The 17,877-nt window shown below is 37.9% G+C and overlaps 1 long non-coding RNA gene across 1 annotated transcript in view; it reads right to left on the reverse strand.

The window, feature by feature from the left end:
* Positions 1-201: 201 nt before the first annotated feature.
* Positions 202-17,877, reverse strand: part of LOC139356562 (uncharacterized) — a 43,562-nt gene continuing 25,886 nt past the window's right edge. Inside the window, exons 2-4 of the long non-coding RNA XR_011608564.1 lie at positions 15,600-15,695; positions 10,240-10,312; positions 202-507 (exon numbers count right to left, since the gene is read on the reverse strand). This is a non-coding gene — a long non-coding RNA (uncharacterized lncRNA). The remainder of the gene's footprint in view (positions 508-10,239; positions 10,313-15,599; positions 15,696-17,877) is intronic.

A 17,877-nucleotide genomic window follows, 5' to 3' on the forward strand; every position in this document is an offset into this window, starting at 1 on the left:
ATATGCCTCACCACCATCCAGAATGATTTTATTCATTGCTGTGCTTTTTTTGGTCTCATCTACCTGAATATAAGCCCACAAAGGGAGAAACTTTTCTTTCTGTTTTTTTTTTTCCTGTATTCCAGTGCTAAAATACAATGTTTTTACATAATACTGGCTCAAAAATATATTTCAAATGAATATTTTGAGAACAGATTTTAACATTTTTATTTCATTCAGCAAATACCTTATTCATGTCTAGGATTGTGCTAGACAAAGTTAAAGGGCTTATATTGAAAAACAGTTATCAATTCTATTAACCCGATGAAATTGGACAACTTGGCATTCTTTCTCCCCTCTACCATCCCATTCCCAACTCTTTCTCCTCTCAGGGACCTTACTCATAAAATATGGAACAGCAAAATGGAAACAGCTCAGGCTATATGGGTTAAATGAGTTTGTGACTTCCAAATGTATCATATATGACCTTCAACAAGTTGTTAATGCTCATAGATGTTGTTTCTTCACCTGAAAAATAGAAATAATTGTTTCAAAAATGGGATATAATAATGAAGGTATATACTAAATATGTTTAGTACATTATTGGCTTCCAATGAAAAGAAGCTTTTATTACTACGAGGTTGGTGCAAAAGTAACTGCTGTTTCACCATTACTTTTAATGGCAACAAGTGCAATTATTTTTGCACGAACCTAATACTATCTCATAAACTGATCTGTTATCAGTCATGGCTCAAACCCATTTTTCACTGAAAATGAATAGTGCTTGCATAAGACCAATTTTCAAGAGGATAATTGGCAACTAACAAGCATACTAATATACAGGTATCATAGTTTTAAAGGTCTGATTCCTTTTCTTTCCTTAAGAATAAAGCAAGAGATAAATGTGACTGATTCCTGCTGCTTCCGGATATGGCTGCCACATCCTACGGCAGCCCTGGAGGTGGTAGACTGCCAGGAATGTCTGAGTAACTAATAAGTTGCAGTTATGTTAGAGATGTTGTGATCAACTCATAGCTGGGGTGTGAGGTCAAGTAGCTGGCTAAGGCGGTAGCAGCCAGCAGACCCAAAGCACGAAGAAAAAAAGTCATTGCCATCCAGGAGCAAATTAGAAGTATTAGATTGATGCAAAAGTAATAGTGGTTTTTGCCATTGAAAGTAATGGCAAAGTCCACTATTACTTTTGCACCAACCTATCTGACTATGTGTTATTTAAAAAACAAAAAGCAAAAAACAAACAAACAAACAAAAACACCAAGTCTTTTAGGCCATGAGACCCACCAAGCATGGGAGCCCAAATAAGTAGCAGTGTAGTAAATTGTATCACTGAATAATTGAATATCTGACAGGACAAATTTTACTTATTGCTTGATAGATAGCATTTGCTTATTTAAAACAAGCTCAGATAATGAGTTGTGTGCTTTGGCAAAATGATCTAAAGCAATTTCAGTTCATTTATTTTTAGGTTTAAATCACCTCTCTTTTATTTCATTCCCTGATTAGAACTCTTAGCAAACTGTCTCAGGCACATATGGTTATTAAGTCTGATCCACTAACACCCAAAGGCATGTGTGTGTATATGCTAATGTGTATAAGTGTGTGTGTGTGTGTGTGTGTGTGTGTGTGATGTTTCCTTCAGACATGCTCTGACCCTGGGGGAATTTGAATCCTCCTCCCTTATGGGTAACTGAGATAACTAGAGATTAATCTGCCCTTTTATCTCTGGCCCTATCTAGCCTCCAAATCCACAATATTTGAGGGTTTGCAGAGGAACGTGGGAGTTTGCTATTGTCTGAAATGGGCCAATGTTGAATTATCTCCAAATTGACTAACACTGGTAGGATAGTTTGGTTTAAGAACTAATCCAGATCTGTTTGTAGTTGCATCTTCTTAGAGTCTAGACTGAAGTCGGTTTCTTGTTACTGCCTAAATCTTTCTTGAAGCCATCCCAAAATATAAGGTTCCTCTAGATGAGAGGAGTCTCAGTATGACTCCAAAAGAAAGAGATTCCTTTTGGTTTCCGACTGACTTAGACCCAAACCTCTCCAAATGCCGTGATGGAGAGAGCAAGTTTCAGGATACTTTCTGCTCCATGAAAATTATCTATAATTGTCTTGTTAAATATGGTAGCTACTAACCACATATAGCTTTTAACATTAAAATTCATTAAAATCAAATCAAATAAAAAATTGCATCCCCTAGTTCCATGGACCCAACTTTTCACATGTTCAATAGCCAAGGTCCATATATAGCACGGATATAAAACATTTCCATCAATACAGAAAGTTCTATTAGGGTGTACTAATCTATAATCATAGATACCACTTGTTTGTTGAATTTTAGCTTTGCTCTACTTAAGTAAGCAAACACATTTGTGGTAATGTTAACAATCACGCATCTTCCACTCATGTTTCACCATTAGTGATACCATTATTAATCAAGGATACATCCAGGAGAGGGAAGATCATTGCTTGATAAGAGCACTGTTTAGTTTCCCAAGCCAAAAGTTTTCAGTAGACTTCAAAACTAGTGATATCTTGGGGCTTCCAATAATCATGTGTTGAAGAATGGAGAAAAATTCAGTCTATTTTCAATACCTGTTTAGAACATTATGCTTCCCCTTCTAAAATGGTTATCAGGCTTATAAATACTTATGCAATAGCTATCATCCCCACTAAACTGTAAGACTTCACTGCAACTGACACTGCGTCTGTCTAGTTTATCATTATAGCCTCAGCATCTGGTACCATACCTACAATATATTTATTGTGCAATATATATTTATTTAATGAATGAATTAATAAATCTTAACTTTCTAAATATCACTCATGGATAAAAATGCCAACTTCTTGGGGTTACTGTGAGGATTATATGGAACAGTGTAAATGAAGTATTTGACATGTGCCTGGTGTGTAAGAGGTGTTCCAATATTACTTCCTCTCCCACCCTTTGATTAATAGGAACTTGGGTCACTTCGATCCATAGGTCAGAGAGACTTATGGTCAAGATGACAATTTCTCTAAGTCTTAGCAGTTACGCTTCCTTCCCTTTGATCAAAAGCTTGGCTTAAGTTATTAACTACAAGGGGAAAAAAAGAGTTCAGTTCTGTTATTTGGCACTAAGGCAGCCATTCTCCAAGGGAACAAAGTACTAACTCAGAACAGCTAGGTTCATAATTCATACTAGAAATCTCTTCAAGACTGAAATTCTGGCCTTTTACCAACCGTCCGGTTCATTCAGCCTTCTCTTTTCCTATCAGAATTCTGAAAGCAAAACTGTGCCAACAATTAAGTGTCGAAACCATTCCTAGAGATTCCTAGACATGAATTAGTACTGCAGGGCCAGTTTGAGGGAGAGATTTGGAATGAATGGAACTTTAGGATGGGCACTTAAAGTCTTTTTGTTTGCCCTTGTTCTGTGGTTTCAGCTCTTCCCTAAAATGTTACTTTTGTATATTTCAGAGGTGGAAGGGATGACAAATTCTTGTTTAGCTTAGAGGCAGTTATTAGAGAAGCCAGTTCTAAGATGTACAAAGCAAAAAAGGGGAAAGACCCTAAGTGTTTTGCAGCGTGGTCCCATGTATTATGGAACATGTTGTGGAAAAATGTTTAGCCATCTGCTAACGGATATTAGTAAAAGTGGAGACTGTGTTAAAAAATAAAGCGTCGGGTTGTCCTTTGCAGAAAGTTAATAAAAAGAAGGAAGTGAAGACTGCTCATTATTTTTAATGACCCTGCTTTCCTGCAGAGTGCCCGTATCTCCCTGCCTTTACGTTCTGCCATTCTGCCTTCTTCCAGTTCATTACAGCACACTAAACTGCTCCTTAGAATGATGGCTTTGTTCTAAAGCAGAGTTCATCAAGAGGCACGAAGTCCCAGGCTTAGCGGTTGTTAATCACAGTTCCAGGGGTAGGTGATGACGTAAAGATGAGCCCAGGACATTGTCCATGGGACAGTCACCAAACCTGACTGCCCTAAACTTCCTTCTCAGCATGTCTGAATTGTTACAGGGATTGAGCCCTCAAAAGCCTTGTTGTACTTGGGGGGTGACGTAAGCTTCAGCCATTCGTAATATTTCTCATCTGGTAAACCAGAGACACCTTGGCGCGGTTAGAAGTAGCCTTCATCCTTGAAAATTTCATGTAGTATATATTTACATCATATTTGCCTTTCTAGTTTTATTTTTTTCAGTATATACTATTTGCTTGTGTAAACTTTGTGCTATACATTTAGAATAAGGAGCCGTCTGTGCTATCATTGACTGTGGATGCACTGAGATCTCACAGATAAATTATGGAGAAGTCTATAACAAATTCATTGTAGTGAGACGAAAAAGTTGTAAGTATTCCTTTATTCCACCGTGATGCTAAAAGAAGGTAAGCTGTTTAATCTGGGCATATATATGATAAGGCAGTAAAACAATGTAAGCGTGCGCGTGCGCGCGCACACACACACACACACACACACAGACACACACACACGGAATGAAAATTCCAGCTCCAAACTATATTGGGTAAACCTGCTGTCTTTGTTTTAGATCTATATGTACATCTACATTTCTCTTTCCAAATAAGGACTAAAATGGCTGTGCTTTAGGAAGCCCTTTGAACTTTGTATTCACAAGCCCATGTGTTTGAAAAAGAGATAAGCACCCTCTGGAGAGCGCCCAGCTGAGTAAACGACACGCAGCTCTCTCTCCAATGTGGGGCTGGAGTAAGACATGCCGCAGCAGCATTTTCTCTGAACTGAAGAAGGTGGCATCTCTTTGACTTTCTTCAGGCAAAATCATAAGAGATTTACCTATTTATAAACTCAAGAATTGGAGTGATACTCTGCTTGGTTTACTTGTGTTTCCATGTGAGCATATGCGTTTTTAAAATAAAAAGTAAGTGAATCTCTTTGCCAAAAGTTTTCAGGCACCATATCCTTTAAAAAAGCCTTGCTAGAAATAAAGTGTATGTTTATTCATTAGCTGTCAGGCACTTCTGGGCTCAGTACGCACACACACAGGCTGTTTAATGTGGAGTTTAATAACATTCATGTAGAACCGTGCTGGGGACTATCTTGGTAGAGAAATATCCATACTGACAAAGCATATTGTTTTGCTTGTCTTCATCCAGTGAAATAGGAAAATAGGATTGCCCCCACCCTGTCTAAATGCTGCCATACTGTTGATTAAAAAGAATAATAATCCACTTTACTGTCATGCTAGAAAGTGAAGAATGAAACCAGGCAGCCAATTTGAAAGAAAAATGAACATGTTTTAGACTTCCCCAAAGCCCAGTAGAGATCGAGTTAGAGCTATTTTTACCCCCTCCCCAAATGATTTAACTTTGTCGCTTGACAACGATCTAGAGTTGTTTGATGTATTTAGTTTGGAAGAGACAAACTTGATAAGCTGCTGAGCAGAAAACTAATTAGGAAAGAAAGGGTTCATTGGATTGCAGGAAAAATAACAAAATGAACAAAGGAAAGAAAGTAAATGTTCTGTTCTGTCATTAGTTGGACTCATACTGTGCAGACGGGAGTTACCAAAGTCATTTCCCCAACTGCCAGGCCTCTGTAATTGACTTATTATTAGAATCCATAGGAAAAATAACCAAGTGTAGCCAAGACAACTCAATCAAGAAGCTGGTGATGTGGGAAGGGAAAGGCATGGGGAGAAACAATAGCGACCACACCCAACCTTAGCAAGTGAAGAAACACCATGTAGGGGCTGCAGATATTGGTTAATCACATTGATGTTTAAACTATGCTATTAAGGGTTACGAATTAATTGAGATGCTTAATTGCATTTGCACTTCAGGATGGAGGGCTTCCTTGAGCCTTGTGGTGTAGGTATACAATATTCTAAGTGTGTGCACATGTGCATGTGTATGTCTTTTTTTTTTTTTTTCTGAGATGGAGTCTTGCTCTGTTGCCAGGCTGGGGTGCAGTGGCATGATCTTGGCTGACTGCAACCTCTGCCTCCCGGGTTCAAGCAATTCTCCTGCCTTAGCATCCCGAGTAGATGGGACTACAGGTGCATGCCACCACACCCAGCTAATTTTTATAATTTTAGTAGAGATGGGGATTCACCATGTTGGCCAGGATGGTCTGTCGAACTCTTGACGTCATGATCCACCCGCCTTGGCCTCCTAAAGTGTTAGGATTACAGGCGTGAGCCACAGCGCCTGTCCATGTGTATTATTTTTTTTGTATGTTTGCAAAGGAATGATTTGAGGAGAAGTTAGAGTGGAGAAAAGTTTTTGTTGCACAAATCATTGGTTGGAATTGTAGCATTTAAAGAGGTAAAATTTATTAGTGATGGATTAGGATATGCTATCCTCTTGAAGATGCAGTTTGCTCCTTTATAAGAGGCAGTGTGAACCTCCTCATGGGTTATTTTTGATCATTGAAAAAGACGATGTGTATAAAGCATGTTTTATATGTATTTATGTATTTATTTATTTTTTAAAGACAGAGTTTTGTTCTGGTCACCCAGGCTGGGGTGGCATGATCATAGCTCACTGCAGCCTTGGACTCCTGGGCTCAAATAATCCTCCTGCCTCAGCCTCCCAAATATATAGGACTATAGTCATGTGCCACCAGGTCAAGCTATTTTGTTGTTGTTGTTGTTGTTGTTATTCAATCAGATTTCCCAGGTTGAATAATTTTTCTTCTTCTTTTTTTGTAGAGATGGGGGTCTTGCTATGTTGCCCAGGAAGGTCTCAAACTCCTAGCCTCAAGTGATCCTCCCACTGCAGCCTCCCAAAGTGCTGGGATTACAGACATGAGCAACTGTGCCTGGTCCAGCATGCTTTAGTATCTATATAGGAATAAATAAATATTAACTCGTTTTTCACCACCCTGAGACCTACCTTGAATAGCCACCTCCTTCTGCAACCGACTCGGGACAAAACAAATGAAAAAAAATTCACAGTAAGTTACTGAACAGGAGAACTACGCTTACCGATGCCTGAACATATAAAGAAGGTTAGGGTAGGGTGAAATAATACCAAAATATGTATTCAGCAGATTGCTGACTTTCAATTTAATTGCCTCTCTATTCTACTCTGATTACTTTGGATGCTCTAGGGTGGCACAATGGGAAACTATTGTTAGTAATAAACCTAGATTTAGGCTAAAAATAACTTTAAACAGTTCTACCTCTTTCATCCTTTTGCCCGTCAAGACTATTGAGGTAATAAATTTCAAGCACCAGCATAGAGAGACAATTCTCCAAAATAGATCACGTTATTAAGAGCCCTGAGGAAATACTCTATTATAATTTGCTTCCTAGATAATTTTGTAAAATAGATAGATATACAAGAATTATTGTTCAATGATCATAAAATTCCTATGGAATTACATACTCTGGTAGTCAGTATGAACTCATTTTGGCCCACATGTTTTGATAGTGAATACCACAATGTTGTGGTGAAGGGTCAGAAAGGACAGAGAAACAAATGATGTAGGTGATCAGGAAGCCAAAACCGAGAGCAGAGGAGCTAAAGACAACAATAAGCCTGAACTGAGAAACAAGAAGGAGGTTGGGGGTTTGCGGAATGAAACTTCTTTGTACTTTATTTGAAGATTCACTTCATGAAAATGTTGCAATACTGTTTCCATCTCCAAAAGAATAAAGTCCTAGGTTTGGTAAGGAAGAGTAAATGGAAATTGCAAAAGGTCATTTTCTTCCCAGAACAATATAAAAATTTTGGCAGCCTTTTCTGGCAGAGAAACATTGAATTATATTTCTTTTTCATATAAAATACGGCCTTTCTATGAGATAAGTCTTTAGGGAAATGAGCCAACATCCTTTCCCACCCTTACAAGCTGTCAGATTATTTTATTTGTTTTGTAAATTTGAATTTGCTAGAAATTATCCACAGAGAGGGGCCAAATAGAAGCAATCAAAGTGGTATACCACACACAATCACAGTCAACTCAAAGTGAATGCAGTTCCTCATGGACTGATTCCAGACTGTCATTTTCCAAATCTCATCCATCAGTAGTCAAAACAACCTGAAGTTATTTGGTTTAATTTTATCTGATAAACAGGGTCAGGTCTGGACAGCACCTTACAGAGAATTCTTTGGGAAATCTTAGCCCAGAAAGCAAGAATGTTAAAGGAGTTGCAATTTTCCCAATCAAGTTGAACCCATGGGGGAGGATATTTGATCTACTGGATGAATGAAACAGAACTGGATCTTGGTTCATTTTTACTCGTTAAGAACTCCACATGCTTTCTGCCAAAGATTTTGCAATATCAGCTGAAACTCATTCCAAGTGGTCGTCCATATTCAAACATGAGACAATTCTATATTCCATTTCTTCATTGCTATAGTAAAAATGGTTTGTTTCCTTTTTCTGTCGCAATGCTTCTAAGTTTTATATATTATGATGCTCTTCAGAAAGCTCCTTACATACAGTAGATATTCTCTAAGCTACTCTGTCAACAATGATGTAAAGTAGACCCGCAAGTTACTTTTCTACTAAAAACTAACCACTAACAATAAGGTCGCGCATTAATGAAAGACTCTTGACTAGAAATCTCATCACATTTGATCATTAGCTATATCATAAAACTATGCCTGCAGTTTGACTTAGGTATCTACCACTGTAACCACAGCACCTAACAGCAAGCCTGCCATATCATTCAAACTTAATAAATACTAGTAGAATGAACAAATGCATTGATGAAAGCCTATAAGCCTAATAACTTTATTTAAAATGCTATTTCATATCTTACCAGCAAATCTGTAAATGCCTTCTTCTATGAAAATGAAGTACATCTAGATACTGCCTGATAACCTTCAGTTTAGTTGGAGAGAAAGAACATAAATGGATAAATAGTAAAACCACCATCAGAACGCTGGTGTTAGAAAAAGGTTAAGAATTGTGTTATGAGAGTTAAGAAATGAGACAGGGAATGATTAGCTAAAAGAATCAAGAAAGCTTCTTAGAAAAGGTAGTTAATGATAGTGCCTTGAAGAATAGCTAGATGTTTTTGTGATTAAAAAAAGAGTGGAGTAAAACATTGTCCAGCAGTGTCTGGAGCTGGACAGCCTGAGTTCAAATTATAACCTCAGCTAGTGAATTTAGCCATGTACACTGCTGAAATTACTTAACTACTCTGTGTGAAACGAAGATGGTAACATTTTCTACCTGATAGGGTGGTTGTGAAGAGGATGCTAGCTACTCTACTAATTTTCCTGATAAAAGCACAATAGCAGGTGAGTGGCACCTCTAGTAACAGAAAATCTAGTTAACACTTAACCTGGTAGAACTTCTCCAGTGAAATATAATATTGAAAGCATTCAAATAACATTACTAACAGTGTACCTCAGAACATTAGGCCATCTTTGAACATGTGGCTCTAGACTCTGCAAACAGCCACAGCCAACTACTGAGGGACTCGCTCTGTCCTGTGTGGACAGACTCGATCCTTAGTAGTACTTCTAGGCCTTGGTGCAAGTCATCACCACATGTGCAGTGGTAGTAGCACTTAGATTTCTCACTTGGCAACCAGCACACTTGACAAGAATGTGAAACACTGGTGGGGTGGGGGATGGGAGCAGAGGGGGGCGTGTGTATTCTTAGATTTAAACCTGTAGCTGCTCTTTTGTAAAATCCTTCTGATAAATATAACTTTCCTTCATGCTTTGGGGAAACATTTTTCATAGGATGTGAAGGAGTTAGGGTGGAAACTGCCTCACTGGAGATTCTAGGAAGCATCTTCACAGGGCCTAATGCTTTCTTACTTGGAATTCTCAAAGAAATGCAATTGAAGTGGCATATGATTCCTAAAATCATGGCAGGGCATTCCTCATTATCCTCATGAATATGGCATGAATGTTAGCCCTGTTCATTGAGTTTCTCCTGATCTAAGATCTTTTTATCCTGAAATTTCCACTCATAGTTGGCCTTTCATATCAAGCACAAAGACTTATGTACATGTTGTCTGATTCAGTAACCTCTGGAGGAAGATACCTAGTGCTATAGAAATGGAAAATTAATTAATAATACCATAGTATGCTCTTTTGTGCATCTCCATTATAGAGCAGCAATATGAGAAATTATTGGCTCCAACAAACGGGCATGTTTGTGTTGCTTTTTCTCAATTTGTGCAAGAACAATGAAAATCAGAATATTACTGTGGACAGATTTACCTGTGGGAGCATAGAACTTCCTTCCACTGCAATCATTTCAGTTACCTTTTCAAGAGGAAAATGAAACTTATTTTAAAAGCTAGGCTTACTTGAATTCAATGTATCCCCTGAGATCTGCTCCTCTTCAAAATTGAAGCTTGTAGCAGTGTTGTGTTACAAAGACTATGAAGGAAATAGTATTCACTTTAAAATTATTTTCTTCCAGCAAATTTTCGTCTTCTTAATGAAATGTATCATGTATTTACACATCATATTGTCAAAAAGAGAAGACAAATAATGTAGCTTATATTATTAAATATGGCTAATTTTATATCCTACCACTAAAGAAAGAATTTGATTACTAAAACTGTTTTACTTTGAGGTGGACAAAAGAGGGCACTCATGTATTTCATATCTAATTGTGCATACATTTTTCAGCTGCTGAAGGATTGATTAGAGGAAAATGATTTTTTCCAAAGGATTGCAAAAAATGTAAAATTAATATAAAACATTGACACGCACATACTATTTTTTTATAAGTAAAAGCAAGCAGGAAAAGGAAACTTTTGGAAGATTACTATATAAATTGCTTTAAAGGTATTTGAGCAACCACATTAAAATAAACAGACATAAAAATCCTTTTCTACTAGGCTTGATTTAATTCAATCTAAAATAAACAACCATTTAAAAATAATACTATTTGAAAAGAAAAGGAGAAAAACTATTTTACAATCAAAATTTCACAGAAACTAAATTTTGTCTTGAAAAGAATGATGTCCTCTGACCTATAATATATAATCAAAATTGACAAAATTTATAACAGAAAAGAAGGGAATGGGTCTCAACTCAGTTCCAGTGAGAAGCCTGTTCCCGTCCCAAAGTACCTCCTAATGACCTCCCATGAACCAGCCCACTGACCTGTCTGTGTGTAGGGGAGGCTGAGCCTGCAAGCACTGTGATGCCACAGGCCAGGAGGGAGCCAAGGGACAGGGCCTGCCCTGAGTCCTTGCCACTGCTGTCACTTTTTGCCCCTGGTGCCACTCCATTGCATGTCTCAAACATTTTCCTCCAGACGACCCTAGAGCTTTGCAACTGAATTTCCTGAAATTTTTCAGCAGCCAGGTGTTAAATATAAAATCACAGTAAAAGCCTTCGGAAAGATTTTCCTAGTGGACCTCAGAAGGAAAGGAGCCCTGGGGACAGCATCTTTATCCAAAGATCAAAATGTGAGGCAAACAGCCAGAAACAATCAGAAGCTTCAAAGCAAAGGAAGAAATCAGCCTTTTTTTTTTTTTTTTTTTTTTAAGATAAGGGATTGTTCATTATAATCTTCTTCACAAGTATTCACAGATGGAGAACAAGTTCTAACTTTTGCTGTTTCAAATGTTTTAAAGTTTTTATGCTCTTAAAGCTTTGTGTCTTATAACGGGAATACTCAAAGCCCACTGGGTAGTCACTTGCAGAGCAGAGCTGTCACCCCAGTCAATTTCAGTTTTTATCAAGACAGAATGCTCTGCAGAAGTAGATACATTTGTGAATTTGATCTTGTTGTTTATCGATCCTTACACAATTCTCTTAAATTGTTGTAATAACCGCTATTACTCTGACACCTTATCAATGGGAAATGAGGATTCAGAACAAAAAGGAGCTTGTCCTATTGTTGGGTAGTGAAGTGAAAGCAGGATTCATTTATTCATGCAGGTTTATAAAAATAGGCAGTTGGAAAAAGGGATTGAATGAACGAACACTTAGTAAGCTCTCTCAATAAATGTTGAGTTACTTCTACTTCCAAGTGTTCACCAATCACACAGAGTCAAGAAAAAAAGAGATCTCAAACAGATTAAAAGCAGAATCTCCAGGGCACTGTCTGTGGTAGATATTCTCAAATTTTTGGTCTCAGAACCCCTTTATACCCTTAAAAATTATGGACCTGAAAGAGTTTCTGTGAGTTATATTTATTTACAGTTATATTAAAATTTAAAACTGAAATATATAAATTAATTCATTTAAAAATAACACTAATAACCATTTTCTTATGAAAAATAGCTACCATCTTCCAAAAGTTACTTATAAAAGTAGAATTGTTTGACAGTTTTGAACATCTTTTAAAGGTCTGGCTTCACGGAAGTTAGCTAGATTGGCAAATCTGTTGTGATTTGCTGCTTCAGTTGAAGTGTATGAAAAAATCTGGTCTCATACACATATATAGTTGCAAAAGGGAAGAGTATTTGAATAGCCATTTTAGTAGTTGTGAATATTCATCTTTTATGTCACATCAAAATTCAAAAAGTGATAGTTTCTTAAAGATTAGTTGCAATATGAAATCTAAAGTCATATTCACGAATGCTTTATAGCAGGGGTCCTCAACCTCTGTGACTGGTCCATGGTCTGTTAGGAACCAGGCTGCACAGCAAGAGGTGAGCAGCAGGTGAGTGGGTGAAACTTCATCTGTATTTATTATATTTATTTATTTGAGACAGAGTTCCGTTCTTCGTGCCCAGGCTGGAGTGCAACGGCGTGGTCTCGGCTCACTGCAACCTCTGCCTCCTGGGTTCAAGTAATTCTCCTGCCTCAGCCTCCCAAGTAGCTGGGATTACAGGTGCCTGCCACCACGCCAGGCTAATTTTTGTATTTTTAGTAGAGAGGGGGTTTCACCATGTTGCCCAGGCTGGTCTCGAACTCCTGACCTCAGGTGATCCACCTGCCTCAGCTTCCCAACGCATGAACCACTGAAAGCTTCATCTGTATTTACAGCCACTCCCCCATTGCTTGCATTACTTCCTGAGCTCTGCCTCCTGTCAGATAAGAGCAGCATTAGATTCTCATTGGAGCACAAACCCTGTTGTGAACTGTACATGTGAGGCATCTAGGTTTCGTGCTTATTATGAGAATCTAATGCCGGATGATATGAGGTGGAACAGTTTCATCCCAAAGCCATCTCCCCCTACCCACTGGTCCATGGAGAAATCGTCTTCTGTGAAACTGGTCCCTGGTGCCAAAAAGTTTGGGGACTACTGCTTTATAGTCTCTCTAGTTCTATACATTGGCCTATCTTGCACCTTTAGTGGATTTTTATCTATGCATGATTTTTGTAACATCATGATTTGTTATTTGGAACATATTGGTTCACTCTTTTGCATGGTTCTTCCAAATGTACAGTGAGAAATGCCACTGTACACTCATGAGAGAATGAGCTTTTACACACAAATAATGTACTAGTATTATTCCAAAATTGTTTGACTCACAGACTCTTTGAAAGTGTCTCAGAGACCCACAGGGACCCATGCTACTAGACAGCAGCTGCTCTATGGCATCATCATGGCCTTTTTTCTTGACACTACTTAATAAACACTCTATTGCCCCTTCCACTCTCACAAGTACCTTCATATCACCACTTTGACCTTCTTTTGATTTGCCATATACAGGTATTTCTCATTTCAGAAACTTTGCTACTTCTACTCGACTTCTAATAAAGCTTTAGTTTAGATGCTCCTTTTCCCAAGAATCCTACTCTGACTTTTCTTAATTTGGGTTAGGTGTCTTGTCTTAGATATTACTCAAATTGATAACTTATTTATTTGAAATTTCTAAGTAGATTAAAACCCTTAGGGACAAGAACCATAACCATCTCAAACAGTATTTGACATATACTATATTCTTAATAAGTTTTTTTTCATTGTAACAAATATTTCAAAATAATGATATGGAACTGCAGGTAATGAGATGGGTTTCTACTGCATTAAATTCGATTTTTATCGGTCTATATTTGCACTATTGAAGTAACTCAAGCATGGTACGTGGAATTTTATCTTTGTAGGCAAAAATAATCTTTCTGCTAAATCTTTCCATTCTTCAAGGGGCAATTCAGGTTTCACTTCCTCTAAAACAACAATAAGTGTTTCTGATCACCTCTGTCTAACAAGTATTGCTCATTCTTTTAAACATATGTAGCCCTAAAGTATTTTTATACTGCTCATTTGGCAACTTGCCATGTATTCTTTACCTTGGATTGCTGGCTATTTTGGGTCCATGTTTTCCCCACAAGTTCTGAGCTTCTCAAGAGTAATGACCATATCCTCTTTACTTTTGGAGCCTCCCCATACATTTCACATTTTCTTGATACACAGCAGATGTTTAGTAATTGATTTTTATTTATTGGCTTTTTTTTTTTTTTGTCATTGGGATCTCAGTCTTCTCTAAAGGACTGTTACAAAGTATTTTATTGGTGATTTTTAAATTTGCAGTACAGCCTGTCTTTAAACTTGGATCTGGAGAGCCTGCATACACAATGAGGCAATTGTACATATAAGAAGAAAAGCACATCCAGTTCAAAGTCTTCTTGGGCACTCCCTGGTTATATTGTACAGGACTGTGACCCCAAATAAGACATACTTTTTGAAAACATCTGAATTAGTAAGGAATAGTTAAGACAGAAACAAAATTTAAAATAACTTAAAAAGGAAATTTATTGGCTCATATAATTGTGAAGTCCATGGGTAGAGATGTTTGTATTTAGGCCTGACTAACTCCAGAAGCTCAAACAATGGTATCAGCTTATCCATCTTGTGGTTCTGCTTGTATTTGTGTTTCTCTTCCTGATGGCATCATTCTCTCATGCCTTAGACAGGATCTCAAATAAGCTTACTCAGTGCTTGGTGCTTACAGCCTACAATCCGCAAGGCAGAGACACATTGTCTCTCCAGCATCCAAATTTTACATCTTGATGGAAGCATTCTAACTGGTCCAGCTTAGTTCATGTGATCATCATTTGGACCAATCGCTAAAGATGAAATACTGGAATACTATGATGGGATAGCTCCCAGCCCTGCATGCACCACTGTCATTCACAGGCTAGCCATAACCATATGAGATGGGTGGGGTGGTGTTGGTTAAAGCCTGACAGAAGTTGATGTGCTGGACAGAAAAAGATTTTAGGTATCAACTATGCCTGGGTTCACAGATTTCTCTGCAATAATATTAAATAGGTACTTGGTTAATGCAAGGAATATGTAAAGTTGGATACAAAAGAAAACTTATATATTTGGGTTATTCATATGCGAAAAATATTGGTTAATTGGAGGAGAATATAGTATTTCCTCTTTTAAAAGTAACTAAATTCCAACTGGGAAGAGAGATGTGTATTTACCAACAGATTAGCTGTGGATCATAGGCGAATTATTTACCCTTTCTGAGCTTCAGTTTCAGATCTAGAGATCAGTAGTTTTTAACTTGGGCTACAAATTAAAATCAGTTGGGGGAGCTCTTAAAAGGAGCTCCCATCAGGGGATGCCCAGGCCTCACCCTAGACAACTTAAGTCAGTGTCTGGGATAGGGATTCAACATGATTACTTTTATAAATCCACAGGGGGTCCTAATGTATACCCAAAGTTGAGAATCATTTCTGTAAATTCTTTCATTCCTTTGGTATACAATACATGTATTAGTTGTAAACTATGTTATTTATTCTTACCGGGTTTGGGCTTGTTTCTGTATCAAGCATGTCTTCTATTTTCTGGGTTCTGATGCTTTGACATCTGGGCCGTTGTTGACTCTGGAAGGACTGCCCCTGCCAAGGTTCATCAGTTCCAGGAGATGGTAAACAATTTGCTCTTGAGCTCTTTTCAAATACCAACCAACCAACTCAGAGCCCACGTCCCAACCACCAACTCTTTTATCCGACTCTTACACTCCAAGACACTATCCATCTGCCCTAATCACCCAAGACCAGGTACCAGAAAACCAAGGACAGCTGACAGCCACTGTGCCCTTTAGCCACTATGTCCTAAATATGCTAAACTTATTCAAATGAACTTTAGATTAAGTTCTAAACCTGCTTAACCTCTTCACTTGTTCCTTCCCAGGAGACCTCAATAATTGCTCTTGCCCACAGTCTCCCCTTCCTCTGCCTCCTGAATGATGGCGGTGTTTCCCCGTGTGGCCCTCTCATAACATGGTGCAGCCTCTTTTTCTTTTTTTTTAAATCTTTTTAAATTTTTATTTTACTTTAAGTTCCGGGATACATGTGCAGAACGTGCAGGTTTGTTACACAGGCATACGCATGCCATGGTGGTTTGCTGCACCTATCAACCTGTCATCTAGGTGTTAAGCCCCACATGCATTAGCTCTTTGCCATGATGCTCTCCCTTCCCTCCTCACTAGCCCTCCAACAGGCCCTGGTGTGTGTTGTTCCCCTCCATGTGTCCATGTGTTCTCAATGTTCAATTCCCACTTATGAGTGAGAACATGCTCAAATGGCATTTCCGGTTCTAGTTCCGCGAGGAATCGCTGCACTGTCTTCCTCAATGGTTGAACTAATTTACCTTCCCACCAACAATGTAAAAGCGTTCCTATTTCTCCACAGCCTCACCAACATCTGTTGTCTCTTGACTTTTTAATAATAATCATCATGACTGGTGTAAGATAGTATCTCGTTGTGGTTTCGATTTGCATTTATCTAATGATGAGCTTTTTTTCCATATGTTTTTTGGCTGCATAAATGTCTTATTTTGAGAAGTGTCTGTTCATATCCTTTGCCCACTTTTTGATGGGGTTGTTTTATTCTTGTAAATTTGTTTAAGTTCCTTGTAGATTCTGGATATTAAAATTTTGTCAGATAGTTAGATTGCAAAAATGTTCTCTCATTCTGTAGGTTGCCTGTTCATGCTGATGATAGTTTCTTTTGCTGTGCAAAGGCTCTAGAGTGTAATTAGATCCCATTTGTCAATTTTAGCTTTTGTTGCAATTGCTTTTGGTGTTTTTTTCATGAAATCTTTGCCTATGCCCATGTCCTGATTTATCGCCTAGATTTTCTTCTAGAGTTTATATGGTTTTGGGTTTTACATTTATGTCTTTAATCCATCTTGAGTTAATTTTTGTGTAAAGTGCAAGCGAAGGGCCCAGTTTCAGTTTTCTGCATATGGTTAGCCAGTTTTCCCAGCACCATTTATTAAATAGGAAATCCTTTTTCCATTGCTTGTTTTTGTCAGGTTTGTTGAAGAATAAGATGGTTGTAGATGTGTGGTGTTATTTCTGAGTTCTCTGTTCTGTTCCATTGATCTGTATGTCTGTTTTGGTACCAGTACCATGCTGCTTTGGTTTCTGTAGCCTTGTAGTATAGTTTGAAGTCAGATTGCCTCATGCCTCCAGGTTTGTTCTTTCTGCTTAGGATTGTCTTGGCTATATGGGCTCTTTTTTGGTTCCATATGAAATTTAAAATAGTTTTTTTTCGAATTCTGTGAGGAATGTCAATGGTAGTTTGATGGGAATAGCATTGAATCTATAAATTTCTTTGGGCAGTGTGGCCATTTTCACAATACTGGTTCTTCCTATCCATGAGCATGGAATGTTCTTCCATTTGTTTGTGTCTTCTCTTATTCCCTTGGGCAGTGGTTTGTAGTTCTCTTTGAAGAACTCTTCTCTTCAAAGAGGTCCTTCACATCCCTTGTTAGCAGTATTCAGTGTGAAATTTCAGTATGAAACTGAAACTCAGAAACTCGGGTATTTTATTCTCTTTGTAGTATTTATGAATGGGAATTTATTCATGATTTGGCTCTCTGTCTGTTGTTGGTGTATAGAAATGCTTGTGATTTTTGCCATTGATTTTGTATCCCGAGACTTTGCTGAAGTTGCTTAACAGCTAAAGGAGTTTTTGGGCTGAGACAATGGTGTTTTCTAGATATAGGGTCATGTCATCTGCAGAGACAATTTGACTTCTTCTCTTCCTATTTGAATACCTCTTATTACTTTCT

Source organism: Macaca nemestrina, chromosome 10, assembly GCF_043159975.1.
Source record: "Macaca nemestrina isolate mMacNem1 chromosome 10, mMacNem.hap1, whole genome shotgun sequence".
Lineage (NCBI taxonomy): Eukaryota > Metazoa > Chordata > Mammalia > Primates > Cercopithecidae > Macaca > Macaca nemestrina.